The sequence below is a fragment of the Schistocerca cancellata genome, chromosome 2, assembly GCF_023864275.1.
Source record: "Schistocerca cancellata isolate TAMUIC-IGC-003103 chromosome 2, iqSchCanc2.1, whole genome shotgun sequence".
Taxonomy (NCBI): Eukaryota; Metazoa; Arthropoda; class Insecta; order Orthoptera; family Acrididae; genus Schistocerca; species Schistocerca cancellata.
Window position 1 is genome coordinate 494,118,167 of NC_064627.1, and position 23,981 is coordinate 494,142,147.

Below are 23,981 nucleotides of genomic sequence, written 5' to 3' on the forward strand. Positions count from 1 at the left end.
CTGAAGCGCCCAGAACCACTAGGCCACATCGGTTGGCCCTCTATTTACCTATTCCCAGAATGTTTTGAATGCCAACTGTTTACTTGTAACGTACTAAGCATGCTAATGTGTTGTGTTTTTGGCGTTTCCATATTGTTTTCGCACACGCTGCAGTTTCACTATGCTGAACGGATAATGGCGTATCCTACAGTTAGTTTTCGGCCGCTTGAGAATCCTACGAGAGATTGACATTGCGCCACTGTTGCTTCATGCTGAGGACGGGGGGAAGTAATGATCTAGTGAATGAGCACTAAAATCATGAAAAAGGTGTCCCGGATGGAGGAAATTACTGGTGTACAAACCGTGCTTAGGATAAGTAGCTGTCGCAGTAGATAAGTTATTTTAATCTGCATCTTACCATTACAAATTTGGTGGGTCGTCAAATCGTAGGACACACACATACACACACTGTCATACGTAAATAAAACAATGACAACATTTAATAAAGATTTTCTTCGAAAAAGTACATCTTGTCTGCAATGCACAAACGACAAAAATATATTCGTGGAGGTATGCAACTAACTGAAGGCAACTATTTTTATTGCCTTGCGCGTTTCGCTTCTTTCATTTGCACAGCATTTTCAGTGGAGATTTACAGCGTTGTTAACCCATTTGTGTGGTCCTGGAGATATGTACATTAGTCTCCATGCTCAATGCTCCAGTTAGCCGATTTCCAACGATCTTTCTCCCACCTTTGACTCAACACATCACATACGTAAATTGCTATTCATCATGTGCCAAGATGAGAAACATAGAAGTAGATATACTCGGAGTAACGAAGCAGCTTAAATCACTTAATAAAAGCAAGGCCTCCGGTCCAGATTGTATACCAGTCAGGTTCCTCTCAGAGTATGCTGCTAAATAACTCCATATTTAGCAGTTATATACAACCACTCGTTCATAGAAAGATCCGTACCTAAAGACTGGAAAATTGCTCAAGTCACATCAATACCCAAAAAGGGATGTAGGTGTAATCCGCTGAATTACAGGCCTATATCACTAACGTCGATTTGCAATAGAGTTTTGGAACATATACTGTATTCGCACATTATGAAGTACCTCGAAGAAAACGATTTATTGACACATAGTCAGCACGGTTTCAGAAAATATCGTTCTTGTGAAACACAACTAGCTCTTTACACTCATGAAGTAATGAGTGCTATCGACATGGGATGTCAAATTGATTCCATAGTTTTAGATTTCCAGAAGGCTTTCGACACCGTTCCTCACAAGCGTCTTCTAACCGAACTGCGTGCCTACGGAGTATCGGTTGAGTTGTGCGCCTGGATTCGTGATTTCCTGTCACGAAGGTCACAGTTCGTAGTAATAGACGGAAAGTCATCGAGTAAAACAGAAGTAATATTCGACGTTCCCCGAGGAAGTGTTATAGGCCCTCTAATGTTCCTGATCTATATTAACGACATAGGAGACAATCTGAGTAGTCGTCTTAGATTGTTTGTAGATGATGCTGTCATTTACCGTCTTGTAAAGTCATCAGATGATCAAAACGACTTGCAAAATGATTTAGATAAGATATCTGTATGGTGCGAAAAGTGGCAACCCGAATAAGGAAAAGTGTGAAGTCATTCACATGAGTGCTAAAAGAAATCAGCTAAATTTCGATTACTCGATAAGTCACACAAATCTGAAGGCTGTAAATTCAACTAAATACTTAGGGTTTACAATTACAAATATATCCTAAATTGGAACGATTATATAGATAATATTGTGGGTAGAGCAAACCAAAGACTGCGATTCATTGGCAGAACACTTAGAAGGTGCAACAGGTCTTCTAAAGAGACTGCTTACACCACGCTTGTCAGCCCTATTCTGGAGTATTGCTGTGCGGTGTGGGATCCTCATTAGGTGGGACTGACGGATGACATAGAAAAAGTACAAAGAAGGGCAGCTCGTTTTGCATTATTGTGAAATAGGGGAGATAGTGTCACAGACATGATACGTGAATTGGAGTGGCAATCATTAAAACAAAAGCGTTTTTCGTTGCGACGGGATCTTCTCCTGAAATTTCAGTCACAAGTTTTCTCCTCCGATTGCGAAAACATTCTGTTGGCACCAACCTGCATCGGGAAAAATGACCATCACGATAAAATAAGAGAAATCAGGGCTCGCACAGAAAAATTTAGGTGCTCGTTTTTCCCGCGTGCCGTTCGAGAGGGGAACGGTAGAGAGACAGCTTGAAGGTGGTTCACTTAACCCTCTGCCAGGCACTTTATTGTGAATAGCAGAGTAATCACGTAGATGTAGATGTAGATGTGTGTGGTTTCATTGTGTAGTGTTGATGCTTACTGTCCACATCTCACTTAGCTTCCAGTTCCCACGACAATAATGGCTGTCCTGTCCTCCATACGCACGTGTCTGCTGTTACGGTCTTCCACCAGCCAACCCTGAATCAGGTACTCCAGGAAGGCGCGCCATCCATAGCCAGGCGCTGCATACAATATCTTGTACTACTGCTGCTGCCCACCACCCCCAGTGCTGGATGCAAGTTTCTGCCACTTCGTTTTGCACAAAACAGACTTCTCTCTGCTGTCACTGAGGGCCGCTCATAGCCTTGCTGTGGCACTTAGACTTGGCTGCGTCGTAAGTTTCGCACACGTTCCCTCGTGGTGGAAACACACCACCAGCACCGGCACCAACTGCCAAGCGAAGCAGGATTGAACACCGTGCCGTAAATCTCCAATTCACAGTTCAATGGCCATTACAGTTTACATCTCTACATGTTGTTATTGACACATACTTGCATGACCTAACTAATTATTTTGTGATTCATTAATTTGGTAGTCAAAAAATACAATACTTTGACTAACTGTACAGGTTTGCTTTTCTCTGCATTAAGAGTTAGTTTCAGTCTTTACACTAGTTTGATATCTTGGAGAGATCATAATGAACACTACCATAAATTTTAGCTGACTGAATTTTCTCATAGATATCTGAATCATCTGTGAAAAACCTGAAACCGTTACAAATACTATTCGCTGCGTCATTAATGAATAACGTGAACAGCAACGGTCCTCTTACACACCCGTGGGGCACATCAGATATTAATTCAGTGTCTGTAGACGATTGTCCCTCCAGGAAAAAGTGGTGGCCTAGGCTGTTGGAAAAAGTCCGAACCTGTCGTCAAACAGGTTACATATCGCACAGGAATATATTTTCACTAGGAATCGATATGGTACTGAATTAAAAGCTTTTAGCAATCCTAGAACCACTGACTAACTGAGGGTATCATGTGTTAAGGGCACGAGTTAAACTTAGGACGATCGATGATTTTGGAACCTACGCTGATTTACATAGAGAACACAAGTTTATTTTTGTTAGATCGTAATGTTTGAATTCAGAATATGTTTTTTCACCGACTCTGTAAAAAACAAGAATGTGTGACGTAGGCCAGCAGTTCTGTGGAGCCTTCTTTGTAAGATGGTATGACCTATGCTGTCTTCCAATCACAAGAAACACATCACCACATCACTATTGAAGAGATCTGAGGAAAATTACCGTTAAGAGTAAAGCTAAGCCATTGAAAATACTGCATAGAATATCGCAGTACCACCATCAGCTCTGGGACGATGTTCAGGTTTGGCAGTTTGAGAAACATTTTATCACTGTATCATCTGAGCAGCGGTGCGGCATTGAACGTTGGGAACATTCCTTGAATTTTCTAAACTATACTTCGTAAGCCATCTTACGGTGTGGGGAGAAGAGTATGTAGTTTATCACTGTCACTTCCCCTTTTCCTATTCCAACTGTACACGGTTCACGTATGTGGTTGATGTTTCGGCAGCAAATCTTTTCCGTTAACGCTACACTGGGTGACTTGCGTGTCGATGATGATGTTGAAATGATGATGACGACGACAGTACCCCGTCCCCGTACGGGGAAAATCTCCTACCCGACCGACTGCTGCATGGCAGTCAGACAAGCTGATCCCTCAGCTAAGGGAGTCTTATTGATGTTTTCACGAGATGTACGTAGGAGGAAGCACTATGTTGGTTGTCTCTTCTCGGAAAGTACGCTCTCGGATTATTAACAGTAGAGAAGGCGGCCAAACGCCTCTCTTGCAGCGAATGCTACTGGAGTTGGCTGAGGATCTCAGAGATGCTTTGCAACCTGTAACGAAACATGCTGCTCTTCATCTATCTGAAGAGTAATATTCAAGTACTGGTCGAACGAGTATTTTGTAAGCTACTTACTTTAATGATGGACTACATTTCCTGAATATTCTCCTGTGAATCTCAGTCTGCTGTCAGCCTCACCGCGATTAATTTTGTGTGGTCGTTCCAGGTCAAATCGCTCCGCAGGCATGCTCCTAGATACCTTATGAAAGTAACTGCTTGCAGTGACTGTTTGCAATCGTGTGATCACACTATAAAGAGTTTTCTGTAGTCACAGTACATTACATTTGTTTATTTTGAGGGTCAGATGCCACTCCCTGCATCACGATTCGATCCTCTGCACGTCATCCTGCAGTTCAGTTTTGTAGCACAGCAACTTCTCTGTATACAACAGCCTCGTCTGCGAAATGCCTCATGGATCGTCAGACATCATCTAATAGGTCATTTACATATATTGTGGAAAGTAATGGTTCTATAATACTCGCTTGGTGCACGCTCGTCGTCGCTTTTACGTCGGAAGACTTATCTCCGTTGAGGATTACGTGCTTTATTCAGTTTGCCAGAAAATCGTCAGGCTTCCTGCAGCACACCTGACCTGTTAAGGGAGGGTCCAAAATTTCTCCACCCGTTACGGAGGTCGAAAAATCCTCATGCAAGATCGTCACAGAATTGTAAGCGCCTCTGGTTCATGCCTTCGACTCTACAAACCATAGGACCAAGCTCTGTTCTGACAATGATATTACAAAACGATAGCTCTGCATGCATACCGCGAGCAATCTCTCTTCACCAAATGACCCAGCCACCGTATAAACCGAGGATGGCCTCAACCCAGGCGGCAGGCGTCATTCGTGGCGACGTGAGCCACGATTTGCAGCCGGGTGCACCCAGTGCGTTCAATCGTTGCCGGTGGAGCCTCCTCCACATACCAGACAACACCCCTGATAAGCAAGGAGAGTGGACAATGGCCTTCTTTCCAGTCCAGTCCACTATTTCCATTAGGGGTTCCATTACCTGCCTAAGACTGGAATTCCCAGTGGCAAGATTTCCCACCTCTGTTCCTGTCCGGACCGCAGGAAAATCGGCCCCATTCCTAACAGGCAAGGCAACCTGTGCTGACTCAGTTGTACTTTCAGCAGTTGGAACCACCTCAAACCTGTTTTCGAGGCGTAACAGGGCAGCCTAGCTGTCGATACCCACTTTAGCCTCCCAGAGACTCACGACCCCGCCGCCAAGCAAGTACCGACCAGCTCAGACGTGTGAATCTGGAGGCGCAGCAGCATCAGGGATCCCAGGCGGCGCCAGAGGCTGCAGAGGTGCCAAAGCATTCATCTCAGATTCTCCGATGGCACCATAGGGCAGGGCGACAGCCAGAACCAGACCGTGGGCAGCAGAGCTGTTTATGTTCAGTGGCCGATTCCCTCTACATCCGTGGAGAAGACAGAATTCAACATTTCGGCATTTGATTCCCTATTTTCTGTTTTATTTCCTGTCTCATACACAAGTGTCTAGTCACTGAATTTTGTGCTTCTGGCAGACTGTCTCTTTCCATTCCCCATTTGTAACTCACTGACCTCCATATCTTCGGATCACTGAAGTAGTACGTGTTCAGTCTTTAAATCAGAGCATATCATGACGCTCGCATCGCTACCAGATTGTCGATAATTAGGCATGGCGCCCGTTTCTCCTAGATAGATCGTAGCATTGGTCTAGTAAGAAATATTTTTAATAGCCTGGTAACTAAGTTGAAGAACAGAGAACACACAAATCAACGTGGTTCAGTGTAACTGTCCGTGGAAGAACGTACGCTATGAGGGTTCTGCAATTACGCTTTTCGGAGATTATTCAGGACAAAGGAAATCCAGAAACAACGCTCTGCTGATATTGGCGACTCAGTTTCCTTTGACATCTCAACCTGTTGATCATGGCTTCTGCTTATCAACAACTTAGAATCACATTAACAACCTAGTTTACTTCACTGAAAGATGTCCTGTTTTTAGTTACAATTCTCATCGCTTACACGATTCTGATTGCTTATATGAACACGTAACACAGTGCGGTTGAATTCTTGTACTTCGTTATTAGACGTAACACTTTAGGAAGTAGGACGTCAAATAGTCAGCTGGGAGCTTCTGCTGTCGACTGCTGCTCAGAGGAATCTGCATCCCCCGCCCCCTTGCTCGCCGCCCCACGCCCGCCGCCCCGCCCCCCAAAATCCCCATCCTTACACACAGATACATATGTACAAACATGTATGCACTCACACACACACACACACACACACACACACACACACACACACACACACAGCACGCACGCACGCATGAACACAGGAAGTTCGTTGAGAGCTGGTGAGAGTTAGGTGAGGCTGAGAGCGAGATAAAATCACGGTGACTCGTTGTTTCCTTAACAACTCGCTATACGCTATGTAGCTCTATTTTTCTTCACAGGCGAAAGCCTGTATCACAATATCTGCGACGTTGTTTTTGAATCCATATGCCTAATTTAATTCGAATACACCCCTTTGGAGTATTAGATTAGAGGCGTGTCAGTGTGAGGTTAGGTGTCTGGATAACAAGAGTGCTCGAAACGTATCACTAACGTTTCTCTTCCTTAAAAATAAATTCATGTGCCAGGTATGGGTGGGAGATCTCCAACCTGACTGTAGAGTTTTTCTTTGTTTTCCGTTTTTACCTTCGTATCCTCTTCCCATCGACAACACTAAACTTGGTCGCCTTATTCGCATTTGGTGTGCACCAAGAAGAAATTGACCTGATGTGATTTGAGCGCCGCAAACGGGGATCAGTCTGAATGTGACTGGGAATCAGATTGCAGTGTTTCAGCAGGATACTGTAGCGCTGAGATCCAGTGTTACGATCTGTGCGTTAGGCAGATTATTACGGTATTTTTCGGTCCACTGTCAAGGCCTGTGTGTGCCGGAATCCCGTTCTTCGACCCTTTCACGAGTTCAGCTCAGGTTGAAATTTGCAGCCTACGACGTGATATCTAAATAGTTGCAACTGCACTAAAATCAGTTTTACTCTCATAGTACCAAGAACATTTTTTCGATTACGTCAGTAACACGAGCTTTCTCACAGATAAGTGATGGAAACCCAATACACTAAGAGACTCTGAAAAACTTTGCTGATGAGTATATCACACTATCATTATTATGGGAAAAAGCGCTGTCTTTAAACACACGCTGTACGCAAACAGTTTTCATGACAGTATGAAATAATTTCAAAAAAATTGAATCTCTCGGAAAGGTGGGAATTTAAATTATACTGTTCAAGAATTGCTTGACGTTAATCTAAGGGCAACGCGATGGCTCAAAACTGTGCTGTAATGATTCGTGGATTGACACAAGGGTTGCATACACGTGTCGCAAGGTCGCAAGGATGAAGCACGGACACACGCAAATGAAAACGTGCGCGTAAGAGTACTACCACTCTTCCAGGCTGCTGACTTCGCAGAGCTTTGTACTGCTCTACTGAAGAATCAGACAGTTCTTCCCGCAAGGAGTCCCTCGACAAGCCGTGCCCCTCCCTAGAGATAACGTCCTGGACGTACGGAATTTGGCGCGCATTGGGCACACCTGGTACGCACATCAGCTCCGCTCTTGTTCTCAAGGCTGCGTAACTACGTGATATCTGCCGTAGTCTCGTTTCGTTTGTTGGCTTTCGTTTATAAAGGCACCTAGCTAAACAAGCAGCTCGTGTAGGACTACGTGTGGCTCGCTGTGCGTGTGTTTTCTGAAGATTAGTGACCAACTAAAGAAAGAGATAAAAGATTGTGTCATAAACATCTGTGTCGTTAGACTCAGTTAATCTCATTTCGGCAGCGCCGGGGAAGGAAATCGCCCGTGGTAAATTTCAAGAATTCAACGATTTAGAAAAAACACGGAACATAAGCAAAAGTCATAAGAGTATGGGTCTGGAAAAGCTTAGTGGCTTGGTTGTAGGTCGGTCATCTATGACTACTGTGGGATTTTAATAAGAGCCGGGATATAGAATTTCCTTAACCAGAATGTGGATGTATTTTGAACTGTACTCCTGCTTAATTTGGATCCAGTACGTTAATCACTCCATCAACAGGATTTACTCTTTGCAAATTACAAAACTTTCTTTTCTTTGTTTGGGAACTTTAATATCTTATTGTTGTTATACTCTGGTTCGGATCCAAACAAATTCGTCAGTCTTTTTGGTGATTTCATGATACATACCGAAATAATGAAGTAGTGTTCCTCTCTTCCCCTCATCGCTCTGTTTCAAGTGTGAATCTGTGTATTGTGCATGAATGTGCAGAATGCTTCTACAGTGTGTTGTTACGTTTGTATTGTTACGAATGAGCGTAAAATGAAGAGAATGGCGAGGATGAAACCCATTACTGGCATGTAGCCTATAATTCTCGAAAAGCATTAAAATAACTGCTGGATGAACATTGACATTGTTTTCTTCATCCTCGGCACACTGTCAGGTATCGTTAATAATTCCTGGAAATGTCCCACGCCCAGTGTTGCTGTTACTTCTTATTCCTTGTCACATCTCTGAAAACAAATTTTCCTGGTTACTGAAACAATATTAGGAAAATGTAATTATTTCGGGAAGGCAAGCTGTGAATTTCTTAAACACACCTTTATTTCAGTTTTATATTGAATTTTGTAATTCCTCCACGACACTATTCTTGTGTTAAATACCAAGAACGGCTGCGATGTGGGAAATCACCAATAACAATGTAATCACAACACGGAGATTCAAATTTTGAATGTTTGTCTGTATCCTGGTAGGGGAGGTGTGTCATTGTTTTCTTGAGAACTGTGTACGATTTGTCAAATTTGTGTGTTTTGGACAAGCAAAACGTGTACCTACCGGTGAGGGTAGGCTGAACTGTGTTGCACTTCGAAACGAAGTACATCTGTACGCAAAGTGGAAGATTAGGATGTAATGTCCTGTCGACGACGAGATCGTTAAAGACTAGGTAGTAACGCGGGTTGAACAAGGATGGGTAAGAAAATCGACAGCGTCCGTGTGAAAAGAACCTTCTTGCCAGCTGTCACGTGTGGAAAGGCTAAACCTGAACCATCGGCCAGAGGTGTGAATCGTTCTCCTCCTTAAAGTGAGTTCATTGTCGTAACCATTGTATTGTTTCGCTCAGTTTTTGTACACAACGCAAATGACAACTGAAACACCATAACCTATCAAAGTGCTCTTTATTCTCCTGTATGGGAAAGTTAAGCTAAAGAATAAGAAACAAATACAACATGTACGTAGCTTATCTCAAGGAGATCTAAAATGGACTGCTGAAAATACTTGTTGATGGTCGGTATTGTGATTATTTTATAACGGATGTTTACGAAATGAAATTAGCGGATGACACCCGTTGTCACCTTGCCGTTTGTTCTTCTCGACGAGCGTGAAAGCCGCCTCCGAGCTTAACGTCGACAACTGATGAACGGATGGGTACCGACAGCGTCACGGCCGGCTGAAGTGGCCGTGCGGTTCTAGGCGCTGCAGTCTGGAACCGCGAGACCGCTACGGTCGCAGGTTCGAATCCTGCCTCGGGCATGGATGTGTGTGATGTCCTTAGGTTAGTTAGGTTTAACTAGTTCAAAGTTCTAGGGGACTAATAACCTCAGAAGTTGAGTCCCATAGTGCTCAGAGCCATTTTTTTGACAGCGTCACGTGCCCTCATTCCACGAGGCACGGCGGAGAGGTTTGGGATGTAACCCACGACATCGATGCACAGTTCACTACTCCGGAACTTCAGGGCACCATCGATAAAAACAGTATCGACATCTACATCTACATACATACTCCGCAATCCACCATACGGTGCGTGGCGGAGGGTACCTCGTACCACAACTAGCATCTTCTCTCCCTGTTCCACTCCCAAACAGAACGAGGGAAAAATGACTGCCTATATAGCTCTGTACGAGCCCTAATCTCTCTTATCTTATCTTTGTGGTCTTTCCGCGAAATATAAGTTGGCGGCAGTAAAATTGTACTGCAGTCAGCCTCAAATGCTGGTTCTCTTAATTTCCTCAGTAGCGATTCACGAAAAGAACGCCTCCTTTCCTCCAGAGACTCCCATCCGAGTTCCTGGAGCATTTTCGTAATACTCGTGTGATGATCAAACCTACCAGTAACAAATCTAGAAGCCCGCGTCTGAATTGCTTCTATGCCCTTCCTCAATCCGACCTGATAGGGATCCAAAACGCTCGAGCAGTACTCAAGAATAGATCGTATTAGTGTTTTATAAGCGGTCTCCTTTACAGATGAACCACATCTTTCCAAAATTCTACCAATGAACCGAAGACGACTATCCGCCTTCCCCACAACTCCCATTACATGCTTGTCCCACTCCATGTCGCTCTGCAATGTTACGCCCAAATAATTAATCGACGTGACTGTGTCAAGCGCTACACTACTAATGGAGTATTCAAATATTACGGGATTCTTTTTCCTATTCATCTGCATTAATTTACATTCATCTATATTTAGAGATAGCTGCCATTCTTTACACCAATCACAAATCCTGTCCAAGTAATCTTGTATCCTCCTACAGTCACTCAACGACGACACCTTCCCGTACACCACAGCATCATCAGCAAACAGCCGCACATTGCTATCCACCTTATCCAATAGATCATTTATGTAGATAGAAAACAACAGCGGTCCTACCACTCTCCCCCGGGGCACTCCAGATGATACCCTCACCTCCGATGAACACTCACCATCGAGGACAACGTACCAGATTCAATTACTTAAGAAGTCTTCGAGCCACTCACATATTTGGGAACCAATCCCATAATGCTCGTACCTTAGTTAGGAGTCTGCAGTGGGGCACCGAGTCAAACGTTTTCCGGAAGTCAAGGAATATGGCATCCGTCTGATACCCTTCATCCATGGTTCGCAAGATATGTGAAAAAAGGGCGAGTTGCGTTTCGCAGGAGCGATGCTTTCTAAAGCCGTGCTGATGCATGGACAGCAACTTCTCGGTCTCAAGGAAATTCATTATATTCGAACTGAGAATATGTTCGAGAATCCTGCAACAAACCGATGTTAAGGATATTGGTCTGTAATTTTGAGGGTCCGTCCTTCTACCCTTCTTATATACAGGTGTCACCTGCGCTTTTTCCCAGTCGCTCGGGACTTTACGTTAGGCAAGAGATTCGCGCTAAATGCAAGCTAAATAAGGAGCCAATGCAGTAGAGTACTCTCTGTAAAACCGAATTGGAATACCATCAGGACCTGGCGATTTATTTATTTTCAACCCATTCAGCTGCTGCACAACCCCGGGGATGTCTATCACTATGTCCTCCATACGGGAATCCGTACGAGACTCAAACGACGGCATGTTTGTACGATCCTCCTGCGTGAAAGATTTCTCAAATGCTAAATTTAAAATTTCAGCTTTCGTTTTGCTGTCTTCCGTTGCCAGGCCAGACTGATCAGTGAGTGAGTGGATGGAAGCCTTCGACCCGCTTACAGATTTTATGTAAGACCAAAATTTCCATGGGTTTTCAGCAAGATCTTTTGCTATGGTATGACGGTGGTAGTGGTTGTATGCTTCGCGCATCGCTCTTTTTACAGCAGCACGTATCTCTACTAACTTCTGCCTGTCCTCATTCTCCCGGTCTCTCTTGTGCCGCGAGTGCAACTGCCTTTGCTTCCTGAGCATTCTCCGAACTGCGCTGTTAAACCACGGTGGGGCTTTTCCGTCCGTAACCCACTTTTTCGGCACATACTTCTCCAATGCGTGATTTACAATGTGTTTAAAATTTGCCCATAATTCTTCCACGTCCATTGTACCGGAAGTAAATGAAGTCGATTCATTTACTAAGTGGGATGCTAACAACTGCGTATCTGCTCTTTCTAGTAAGAATACTCTCCTAGCCTTCTTGACCTACTTTTTAACTTTCGTAACCATAGTCGTAATGAGAACATCATGATTACTAATCCCTGTCTCAACACTGACACCGTCGATGAGGTCTGGTCTGTTCATGGTTACCAGATCTAAAATATTTCCATTACGCATTGGCTGTCGATTTAGCTGCTCAAGACAGTTTTCGGATAATGTGTTCAAAAGTAATTTACACGACGGCTTGTCTGTACCACCTGTAATGAATCCATAGACATCCCAGTCTATACTAGGTAGGTTGAAGTCGCCTCCGACTAATATAGCATGATCCGGGTACTTCTGCGATAAAGAGTGTAGACTCCCTTTGAATGATTCTAGAACTGTCACGGTGGAACCTGGTGGCCGATAATAACACCCAACAATTAACTTTATTTCTCCTAGCCCTATTAAACGTGTCCAGATAACTTGACAATCACACTCTACTTCGACCTCAGTAGACGCAATATTTTTGTCAACTGCAATGAAGACACCACCTCCTACGGTGTCTACTCTGTCTTTCCGAAACACGTTCCAACCCTCACTAAATATTTCAGAACTTCCTATCTCAGGGTTGAGCCAGGTCTCAGACCCGAGAATAATTTGTGTGCCACATGCTTCCTGGAGGGCAGTAAATTCAGGAACTTTATTCCGAAGACTCTGAAAATTTACTGCTAATATCTTGATAGCTGAAGTGTCTTTACGCTGAGCGCGTCCTGATTTCCCTGCCTGCACGTCGACTGGTGAGTGTTCATCAGGACACCTCGCACTACTGCCTAGCCTAAAAAAACCCCATGTGCACGCCACAAGTACTCTGCTACTCGAGTAGCCGCTTCCTTTGTGTAGTGCACCCCTGACCTATCTAGGGGTGTCCTACAATTCCCCACCCATTAGCGTAAGTCTAGAAATCTGCAGCCAAGACCGTCACAGAGTCGACGAAGCCTCTGGTTGAGACCCTCCACTCGGCTCGAAACCAAAGGACCCCAATCCACTCTGGGAACGATGCTGCAAATAGAGAGCTCTGCTTGCACCCCGCGTGCGAGGCCAACGGTCTCCACCAAATCCGCCAGCCGCCTCTACGAACAGAGGATCGCCTCAGTACCCAAGCGACAGTCATCATTGGTGCTGACGTGAGCAAGTACTTGCAGACAACTGCACCCCGTGCGCTCGATAGCTGCAGGCAAGGCCGCCTCCACATCTTGGATGAGGCCCCCCGGCAGACAGACCGAATGCACGTTGGAATTCTTTCCAGACCTGTACGCTATTTGCCTAAGGGGCTCCATCACCCGCCTAAAGTTCGAGCTCCCAATAACCAGCAAGCCTTTGCCCCCGTGTGACTGCTCGGGCCCTGCTGAAGAAGCGGCCACCTGCCCACTGACAGGATGAACGGGCGAGGCCAGCCGGCCAGCCTCCACATTGACCCTCCGCCTCGAGCGACGCGAACGCGTTGCAGTCCGCCACTCACCCTGAGGTGAGGGCGGCCCCAACGCGCCGTGTACACTAGAAGGTGCCTCGGTGGCTGAGTCAGTGGACGCAGCAATAACATCCAGACAAAAAATAAAATGTTATGAGATATGTCTCCCAACAAATGGTATTAGCAGAGACTTCAGGCTGTGAATAATGTGGTCATCGTGTGAAACGTGAACAAAATTCTATTTCAACATTTTAAACTGTATCCTGATGTTTGGAGACAACTGGTGTTGACTACAGCGAACTTTACTGAACGTGGAACTTATTACCTTTCATTACGAAAATAATGAGTTCTGTAAAGCAAGTTTCAAATCATAGAAGTGCTCAGTTTTAGATTGCAAACGGAGCAGCTAGATGCTTCAGATGGTAAATGCGGGAGCTGACAACTGAACTTCATCTACCTCGGAATTGCCTTCTAACAGTACAACAAGCCAATAACGCTTTGTGTTGGGCGTCCACAAGTACGTACAGACGCACATGCTCGACTTGTATGACACAGCTACAGGAGACTCGCACAGAATTTATTAAGTCTTGGGAATTAATTACAACGTGAATATATAGTATCGCTTTTTGTGAGCTACTTTTCCTCAACACAAGAAGGATTCTTGAAGTCACGATTATATGAATTATAGTGAGGGTGTTTCTCAGTCTCCATATCGAAATGATGCAGGGAGGACTCTTGACAGCACTTGCAGAATTAAATAAAATGCTCTTCGCATATACTTTATACTGGGTGAGATGGCATGGTGTTTTGTGATTTCTACAGGAGACGGGTACAAATGTCTTTCCTACCACCCTACTTTAGGTTTCTTGAGGTTTTCCTACATTAATTCATGCTTAATTCAGGATGAGATACGCATCAAACACAAAATTCCTCTTGCACAACAGAGAAACGAGCTGTAATGAATCGTTTTATCTGGACTCGATTTTTATGTCTCAGGAAGTGCTTTAGATTCAAAATGTAGTTTTCGTTATATTGAGAAAAATAGAAGTCAAGTGATAGGTTTCGTGTAGGGTCAAAACCAGCTACGTGTTGAAATCTATACGAAGGCAATAAAGCTGTAATACAAGCGTAGGCTTCCGTGGCCGTTGTCACTGCCAATATAATTCTTACGGGCTGTTGACCGCATTGTCATTATACAAAATTGCCCGCTGCTTCGGAAACTATTGCAAGTGACCGAATCGTCGGACAATTTTATACACTGACAATACGGTCAACAGCCATGAAGAATTGTATTGACAGTAAAGCTATAATGTTTGAAAATCCTGGTTATACGAATGACAATGGCAAATCGAGAAAGAGGCAATCATAGTTCACCTATGTTTATCACTATACTGTCGATGGAACCATGATTTGATATTTCTGATACCTATAGATAAGCTTCATATCTCGTGACTGATAATTTTTTTCTTGAACAACATAAGTAAATGGTTCAAATGGCTCTGAGCACTATGGGACTTAACATCTATGGTCATCAGTCGCCTAGAACTTAGAACTACTTAAACCTAACTAACCTAAGGACAGCACACAACACCCAGTCATCACGAGGCAGAGAAAATCCCTGACCCCGCCGGGAATCGAACCCGGGAACCCGGGCGTGGGAAGCGAGAACGCTACCGCACGACCACGAGCTGCGGACTAACATAAGTAAATCGTGTTCAAATACGTGTGAATTCCTAAGGGACCAAACTACTGAGGTCATAGGTCCCTAGACTTACACCTACATAAACTAAGTTAAGGTAAGAACAACACAGACACCCATGCCCGAGGGAGGACTCGGACCTCCGGCGGGAGGGGTCGCGCAAACCGTGACATTTCGCCTTAAACCATGCGGCCAGTCCGCGCGGCGGGAAATAATCTTCAGTAGAATGTGGATAAACTGAAAAAACAGACGAGAACCTACAATATCTCCAAAAATCCAGCAAAGTAACATATACGAACGACAAAAACGCTGAGTAAATAGCAGAAAATGTGGCTGCCCACAAGGTCTTTACAAGTGGTTTTTTTTTTTTTTTTTTTTTTTTTTTACATCGTCATGTTACCAGTGGATTACCGTGATGTAATGTGCGTAGGCTCCATCAAATGTTTTGGACTTGGATCCCTACGTCCGGTGATTTTGATTCATTGTGGTATAAGCCATTTAGCAGATTATTGGTTTAGTCTGAGAACGAACGTTGGGTTCCATATTCCGGGTTACTTATCTCTTATGACTTAGTTACGGGAGTAGAATTTTCTCTGTTTAACTAGTTTTAAAACTATTTTTTAAATTTTTTCTTTTGGTATTTTAAGGCCTGTTACCCTTTCATGATTCATTGTTACACCGATGTCGCCTGGTGATGTTGTTTTCAGAGCCAGAAAGTCGGTTGTGATTTGATAATAAAAAGATTAAATACACCTAAAGCGGCTTCTTAATGCCCAAGATGCTAACTGAATACCCCTTCCGGCGAAATTAGAACATAGAAGGAATGGATTTAGCGGATAACCCGACTAACACATAATATGGCCTGGCGGTAAACGAAGGAGAGTGGAAACAACTTGAAAGTAATAGAAAGGAGATTAATTATGTGGAACTGATGAAGTTTCTGAAATTGTATGCTCTGAGTGTAGTAGCTTTGTACCAAGCGTGTTGACGTAGTGTCTGAGGCACCGGATCGGCATCTGGGAGAAGGAATGAGGTCTCTTTCCCGATTGGCTCTCGTGGTGTAAGTTCACCTTGGTTTTTCCTTGTCGGTTCAGGTGGTCTCTGAATGGTTCATCTACAGTTCGTGAATTTCCAGCATCTTGCCACGGAAGGCAGAAGTATATAAATACTTATAAATGAATCATGTTTACCTAGCTAAATTATAGCCCTTGATGACTGATAAAACTATTAATTTTCCTCCTCACCATGGGATGAAACAAAATATCAACCATGAGAGAAGTAGTTAAAAAGGAACAGAAACTGAAACAGTAAAATAGCAGTAAAATAGCTGTAAAATAACATAATGAAAATTAACTAGAAAGAATATGTAAGGAAAACGTTTGGGTAGCCTTAGAGAGAAAGGGGGGGGGGGGGGGTTAGTGAGGCATCTCCCGAGACACTCGTGGGTACTTTGCATTGGGAAGGACAGCAGAGGGGAAAATTTAAAAGGCAATAAAACAGAATATGTATAACTACGTCGAAAATGATGAATCCTGTTTTTAATTGCAGCGACGACAAGATTAGCACGTCATTTGAAAGTGTGGAAGGCGTCATTAAATCAATAACAAACTTCAGAATGCTACAGAAATATTTTAAACAGTGTTCATCAATGTTAAAAAGACATTCATTTTGACGATGGAATCGTCATCAAAGCGTGTGCTGGAGTTCAAAATAAAGAATGACAGATGGGGAAAATCTATTTAACTTTTGTGTTAATGAGCTGTAAACTAAAATTGTGCGGCCTACAGAGAGCCGAAGTGGAATATGTTATTTGACCGTACAGCTTGCAGCCGTCTGTCAGTGAGCGAGGTCGTGCAGTGTCACGGCACTGGGCCAGCATTCGGGAGGACGGTGGTCCAAAATACAGTCCGCCAGTGCGTATTTAGATGTTTCATGGCTTCCATAGCATGCTTAAGATAAATTTTGGGGTGGTTCTTATGATTTCTTCCCCAATCCGAGTCTGTGTTACGTTTCTAACAATGTAATTGTCGACGGGACGTTAAAAATTAATCTGATTTGAAACTCACTAGCAGTTTAAAGCTGTATCCCGGATCGCGACTCGAACCTGGGACATTTGCCTTCCGTACAGGTGCTACCAAGTGAGCTTACCGAGCACAATTCACGATCCGTTCTCACAGATTTCCTTCTGTCAGCAGATCTCCTAGCTTCTGAACTTCACAGAAGTTCTCCCACCAGACTTCCTGGGCTAAAACTCCTGGAAGAAAGAATATTGTGGAGACATGGCTTAGCCACAACCTGGGGGATTGTGTCCAAACTGAATTTACATTCTGCAGCTGAGTGTGCGCTGATATGAAACTTCTCAGGTTCGAGGACCGGTCCGGTAGATAATTTTAATTTGCCAGGAAGTTTCATATCAGCGGACACTCCACTGCAGAGTGAAAATCCATTCTGGAAACCAATCTAATTTCATTCTTCCTTCTGTCGATGAGTCTTACTCGAGTGGCTCGCTGGAAGGAGTGTTGTGCGTCTGAAACGAGTATCCGGTTTTGAGTACTGGTCCAAAAAGCAGTTTGAACTTGTCACCGTCTGTCATCACAGATTCAACAACACAAATAACAGAAAAGTTTCTCCACTCTGACGTAAACAGTAAATTGAAACTGTGGGAAGAAACTGTAATGGACTGTTGGAATAGCACACCGACGGGAAGAGCCTATAGAAGTAACTAATGGGGAAGAGCAAGGGGGTGACGCCACCCTCAGCGTGAAGTGACGCAACCCTCAGTGTCAACTGCATTAGTGAAGCAATGTTGTTATGGATCTAGATTACGAGTTTCAAATGATAGAGTTTAGTCCATTTACTGAGTGCAAATACTCTTGCTACTTCGTTTCAGGCTTAACGTGTTAGTACCAAGTATAGTTAAATTGTAGAATGTTTTTGTTCAACAAGCCTATCTGTGAATAGCATTTAGTCCACTGTGACATTCTGTAAGCATCTAAGTAGTGATTTTCGATCAGCCAGCAGTTTAATATCATCCGAGTGAAATTTTGAGCAAAGTATAACATTTATTGATACATGTGACAAACGTGATTGGTTTAGTAACACACTGTACCTTGATTATTAAAAAAATAAATAAATAAGGTTCTATCATGACGTAAAGAATAAGTGAACACTGAACCTCTTTGTTCAAAGCCCTTGGTTCCAGATAGAAGAATGTACCAATGTTTATCGGGAAGGATGAATGAAAACAGGAAATCCAGAGAAATGAGGGACGGGCGCTGATAATGTCATCGAATTTCTGTATCCTTTTGCTACATGTCTGAGTTCATTGCTCAAAACGATAAGCAGCAGCTACGATAAGATAATCAATTTGTACTGTGACCTTCAGTGCCATTATGCATTGGCATTTTAACTACATTTCCATTTTATGCCAAACTAGGAGTAACTCCGAGAGGCTAGTAGGTTTCCATTTTGAAATACATGTTGCCCACTAACGTGGACGTTTACTATATGCTTGCCGCTCGTAAACTATCTTCGTGACGAAAGCGACCAAGGAAAAATAAATATGAAATTGGATTGAAAGCCTAAATATTGGTAATTTAGCGTTAAAGGCGTTGCTGTTTTCCATGTAAAATGAAACTTTTTCACACAAATCCGATCATTAGACACTGAGATCGACTATTTATAATTCGTCTGACTTTTTGGTTTATGTGTCGCACGAATTCTTTTTATCTCCTGTTCACTTTAAGGATGAGCAGCTCCTTTGTACTGTAGCTGATATTTGAATGTATTTTCACGTTACGAGATGAATACTTTACTTTATTTATAGCACACGAGAGAGGTTGTAGTACTTTCATTCGTTATGGCCCATAAAACATCGAGAACATAGAAGTTTCACCCGAAAAGCAAATCTCAAACAAAATCAGGATACAAGTCTTAACAATATAATAGTAAATTGTAAAATCGAAAAACGGCATCATGTGGCTCTAATTACAAAAGAAAGCAACCTACAAGTGCATTAAGGAAGAAATCGAAAGTGAAACTTAATTCTTAAAGTTTCTGAAAGATTAAAACTATGTGTGGAGTGCGAATCGAGTCCGACCTGTGGAATGTATTCACTTGTTTCTCTTAATTTTATTGTAATTTGCATTCTATTGTGTAAAGTACTGAAACGGGTCACTGATAACTCGGTATTTTAAAGTTCCTGCAAAGTGTTTTGTCTAGTATATGTGCATTTAATAAATGGCTTGAAGGTTGCTTAAACTTAGCATTACTGGCATACAGCAATCGTTAGGTGTTTGCCATCCTTTACTAGAAGGACAGCAGAAAATAAAGGACTGGCGGCACAAGAAAGATACCTTGGGCTATACAGGATAATTTCCAAAGTTCCGGTTCTTGCCACCGAGTTAATTTTGGTGTTATCGTACAACGCTTCTAGAACTTTCCGAGTTGTCTTCTTAAATTGCTGAGCGCAACTGAACAAGCTGTGCGCTGCCGTCTGTCACTCTGTCTTCTGGGGCTAACAGCGGTGAGGCTGAGTGTCGCCTCACCTGTGTGCGTCAAATTATATACTAAGACGCCAGGTTCGTCTGGCAGGCACCGAACTTCTGGGAGCGAGTAATTAATTAAACAGTAGGCTAAGCTAATTCGTATGGATGGAAGTTTTAATTTACGCAGTTGAGAAATCTGGCGGTCAATTAGCAGAACCAGCTCTGACTAAACTATTCCATCTGGCATGTTAGGTATGTGAGACAGGCGGAATAGCCTCAAACTTAAAGGAGACTGTAATAATCCTAGTACTGAAGGAGGCAGCTTCTGACAGAGTTGAGTACTACCTAACCATCAATTTAAGAAGTTTCAGAATGCTAACATTAATTATTACTTACAGGAGAATGGAAAGACTGATAGAAGTTGACCCTGAGCAAGATCAGTTTGTGTCCTGGGGAAATACACAAAACAATGCTTACCCTACAATCTTTCTTAGAAGTGTTACACGAATTGTAGTTGTAAATAAAATTTTAAAATTTTTGACAATGCTGGCTGGATTTACACTATCTGAAATCCTGAAGGTAGTAGAGATAAAATACAGATATCGCACAGAGGTTATAAGACTCAAAAGACATGAAGCGGAAGCAGTAATTGAGAAGGGACTTCGACAGGGTTGTAGCCTGTGCTTGAAGTCATTCAGTTTGTTCACTGAGCAAGGAGTGAATTTCATGGGAGCTAAACTTTAAGATATGCCGATAACATCCCGATGGTGTCACGGACCGTTAAGAGCTAGAGAGATCTAGTCAAAGCATCTTGTAGTATTTTGAAAAGTCGTTATCAGATGAAAACAACGATGGTGGGATAAAGAAGAATTAAGTCAAATAAATGATCCTGACGGGATTAGATTACGTTATGAGATACTGAAGGTAGTAGATGAGATTTGCCATTTGGCAGAAAAATGACTGACGATGGCAGAACTAAATAGGGTATAAAATGCAGAGTGGCACTAGCAAGGAAAGCTTTCCTGAAAAACAGAAGTATGTAAATGCAAGTCTCAGAAACTTTTTTCGAAGATATTTTTCTGAAGTACAGCCATGGGCGGAAGTGAAACGTGAATGATAAACAGTAAAGACAAGAAGAGCATAGAAGCATTTGAGATGTGGCTTTACAGAAGAATGGTGAAGATACGATTAGATAATGAATGAAGAGGCACGGAACTGTTTCGGTGAGAAAAGATCTTTATGTACAATTTGACTAAAAGAATGATATGTTGGTAAGTCACATCGTGAATCTTCACGGACTATTTAATCGGTAATGGAGGGAAGTGTTGGGGGGTAAAAAAAAAGTATGGGACCTAGATTTCGCTACAATAAGCAAGTAGGTTTCAATAACTGTCCATAGACGAAGAGATTTACACAGAACCGTATTACATGCAGAGCTTTATCACAGACGTTTTCGAACTGCAAGAGCACAATAAGCAAATGATAAATCAAATCACTACGTTGAAGGGAGATGACTGAGGAGCACACTTACACCGAAACGCTATTATCGACACCGACAATCAATCGATGTATGAAAGGGAGCGTGCGGCATAGTAGCTCAGAAACCGCGAGGAGTCCAAACTAGTCGAGACACCTGAAGGAAATAGCTAAGAAAACTGTCGAAACATAGTGTAAATTGACAACGTCATCTCTGCTGCTAACGTAAAAATCCGGAGCTTTTTAGTTTCGTCGGAAGAGAATGAAACATTACAGCTATTGCAATCAGCTACAGGGCCATACTGGGAGGAAGGTGTCAGGGTCCTCCGATGTTGAGAGGGCGTGCCGGACAGAGTGGGGAGGCTGGCGCGGCGGCGGCTCACCTCGGCGTGGCAGAGTGCAGGTCGCGTGCTCGCGATGTGGCGGCCCGCGTGCTACTGGCCGCTGCCTCTCGCGACGCTATGACGCCGCCGCCGCCCCGAGTGACGTCACAGGTATTGCACGCGAATCTCGGCGGGCGCCCCGCGTCAGGCGCCGCGAATTCCCAGGCGGCGCGGAAGTCGGGCGCGGATCCTGCGGAAGGCTGCCGCCGCTCGCTGTTCCGGCACCTCGTCGAACCGAGGTCGACGAAATCACGAGCTACCCAACTATGTCGACATCCAAACCCTCTAAGTGCAGATCCCGGTCGCACTGGGCATCAAACAGACGTAAATTGCAGTCTGACTTGTTCAGTGCAGTGTCTGTTCTCGAACTGCAGATTCATTTGTGCTTGCAAGAAACACGGTAAAAACAAAAGTCATCGGAGAAGTGGAAACCAAATAACTACTTAAGTTTCTGTGTAGAATGATAACCTACGAACAAAGTCGAGAAAAAACATTGTCTACACGCTTTAGAAGTCAGCAAAGGCAGATACATCTACGTGATTACTCTGCAATTTACAATGAATTGCCTGGCAGAAGGCCCATCGAGCCGCCTTCAAGCTGTTTCTATGCCGTTCCACGCTCGAACAGCGCTCGGGAAAACCCAACACTACAGTCTACATCTATCTACATCTACATCTACATCCATACTCTGCAAACCACCTGACGGTGTGTGGCGGAGGGTACCTTGAGTACCTCTATCGGGTCTCCCTTTTATTCCAGTCTCATATTGTTCGTGGAAAGAAGGTTTGTCGGTATGCCTCTGTGTGGGCTCTAATCTCTCTGATTTTATCCTCAAGGTCTCTTCGCGAGATATACGTAGGAGGGAGCAATATACCGCTTGACTCCTCGGTGAAGGTATGTTCTCGAAACTTCAACAAAAGCCCGTACCGAGCTACTGAGCGTCTCTCCTACAGAGTCTTCCACTGGAGTTTATCTATCATCTCCGTAACTCTTTCGCGATTACTAAATGATCCTGTAACGAAGCGCGCTGCCCTCCGTTGGATCTTCTCTATCTCTTCTATCAACCCTATCTGGTACGGATCCCACACTGCTGAACAGTATTCAAGCAGTGGGCGAACAAGCGTACTGTAACCTACTTCCTTTGTTTTCAGATTGCATTTCCTTAGGATTCTTCCAATGAATCATAGTCTGGCATCTGCTTTACCGACGATCAACTTTATATGATCATTCCATTTTAAATCACTCCTAATGCGTACTCCCAGATAATTTATGGAATTAACTGCTTCCAGTTGCTGACCTGCTATTTTGTAGCTAAATGATAAGGGAACTATCTTTCCATGTATTCGCAGCACATTACACTTTTCTACATTGAGATTAAATTGCCATTCCCTGCGCCATACGTCAATTCGCTGCAGATCCTCCTGCATTTCAGTACAATTTTCCATTGTTACAACCTCTCGATACACCACAGCATCATCCGCAAAAAGCCTCAGTGAACTTCCGATGTCATCCACAAGGTCATTTATGCCGCGCCAGACTCCCCACCCTTTCCGTGCGCGCTCTGATTTATTTTATTATGACGGTCATTTCTCTCTATGTAGGTCATTTCTCTCTATGTAGATGGGCACCAACAAAACATTTTGGCAATAGGAAGAGAAAGACGGTGATTTAAATTTCATGAGAAGATCCTGCCGCAGCAAGAAACGTCTTTGTTTCAACGATAGGCACACTAGTTCGCATATCATATCCATAGTACTCTCTTCCCTACTTCCCGACAATACAAAACCAGCTGCTCTTCTTTGGACTTCTTCGATGTGCTCCGTCAATCCTAACATATGCAGTACGACGCCACACAGCAATACTCCAGAAGTAGGCGGACAAGTGTAGTGTAAGCAATCTCTTTAGTAGATGTGTTCTGCCAATAAACCGTAGTCTTTGCTTTGCTTTCACCACAATACACTCGATGTAATCGTTCCAATTTAAGTTATTCGTAGTTGTAATCCCTAAATATTTAGCTGAATTTACAGTATTTATATTTTTGTGATTTATCACGTAACCGTTTATCTTAGTACTCAAGTGGATGACTCCACAGTTTTCATTATTTAAAGTCATTTGTTACTTTTTTCACCGTACAGATGTCTTGTCTAAATAATTTTACAATTGGTTTAGATCATTGATGACTTTACAAGAGTGTAAATGTTAGCATCATCTACAAACAATCTAAGTAACACAGACTGTCTCCTAGATCGTTTGTATTCACCAGCAACAGTGGAGGGGCTATAATACTTCCTTGGGGAACACATTACTTCTGCTTTACTCGATGAGTTTCCGTCAGTTACTTCGAACTATTATCTTTCTGACATGAAATCACGTATCTGCTCGCACAACTGAGACGATACTCACAGGTACGCAATTTAATTATAAGTAACTTCTGAGAAACGGTGTCAAACGTTTTCT

General features: G+C 43.3%; 1 protein-coding gene across 1 annotated transcript in view; it reads right to left on the bottom strand.

Moving 5' to 3' along the window:
- The window catches only part of LOC126162015 (esterase FE4-like), a 431,873-nt gene extending 410,267 nt beyond the window's left edge, over nucleotides 1-21,606 (bottom strand). The window contains exon 1 of the mRNA XM_049918237.1: nucleotides 21,525-21,606. The gene's annotated coding sequence lies outside the window, so the exon portion shown is untranslated. The remainder of the gene's footprint in view (nucleotides 1-21,524) is intronic.
- Between the last annotated feature and the right edge of the window lie 2,375 nt (nucleotides 21,607-23,981).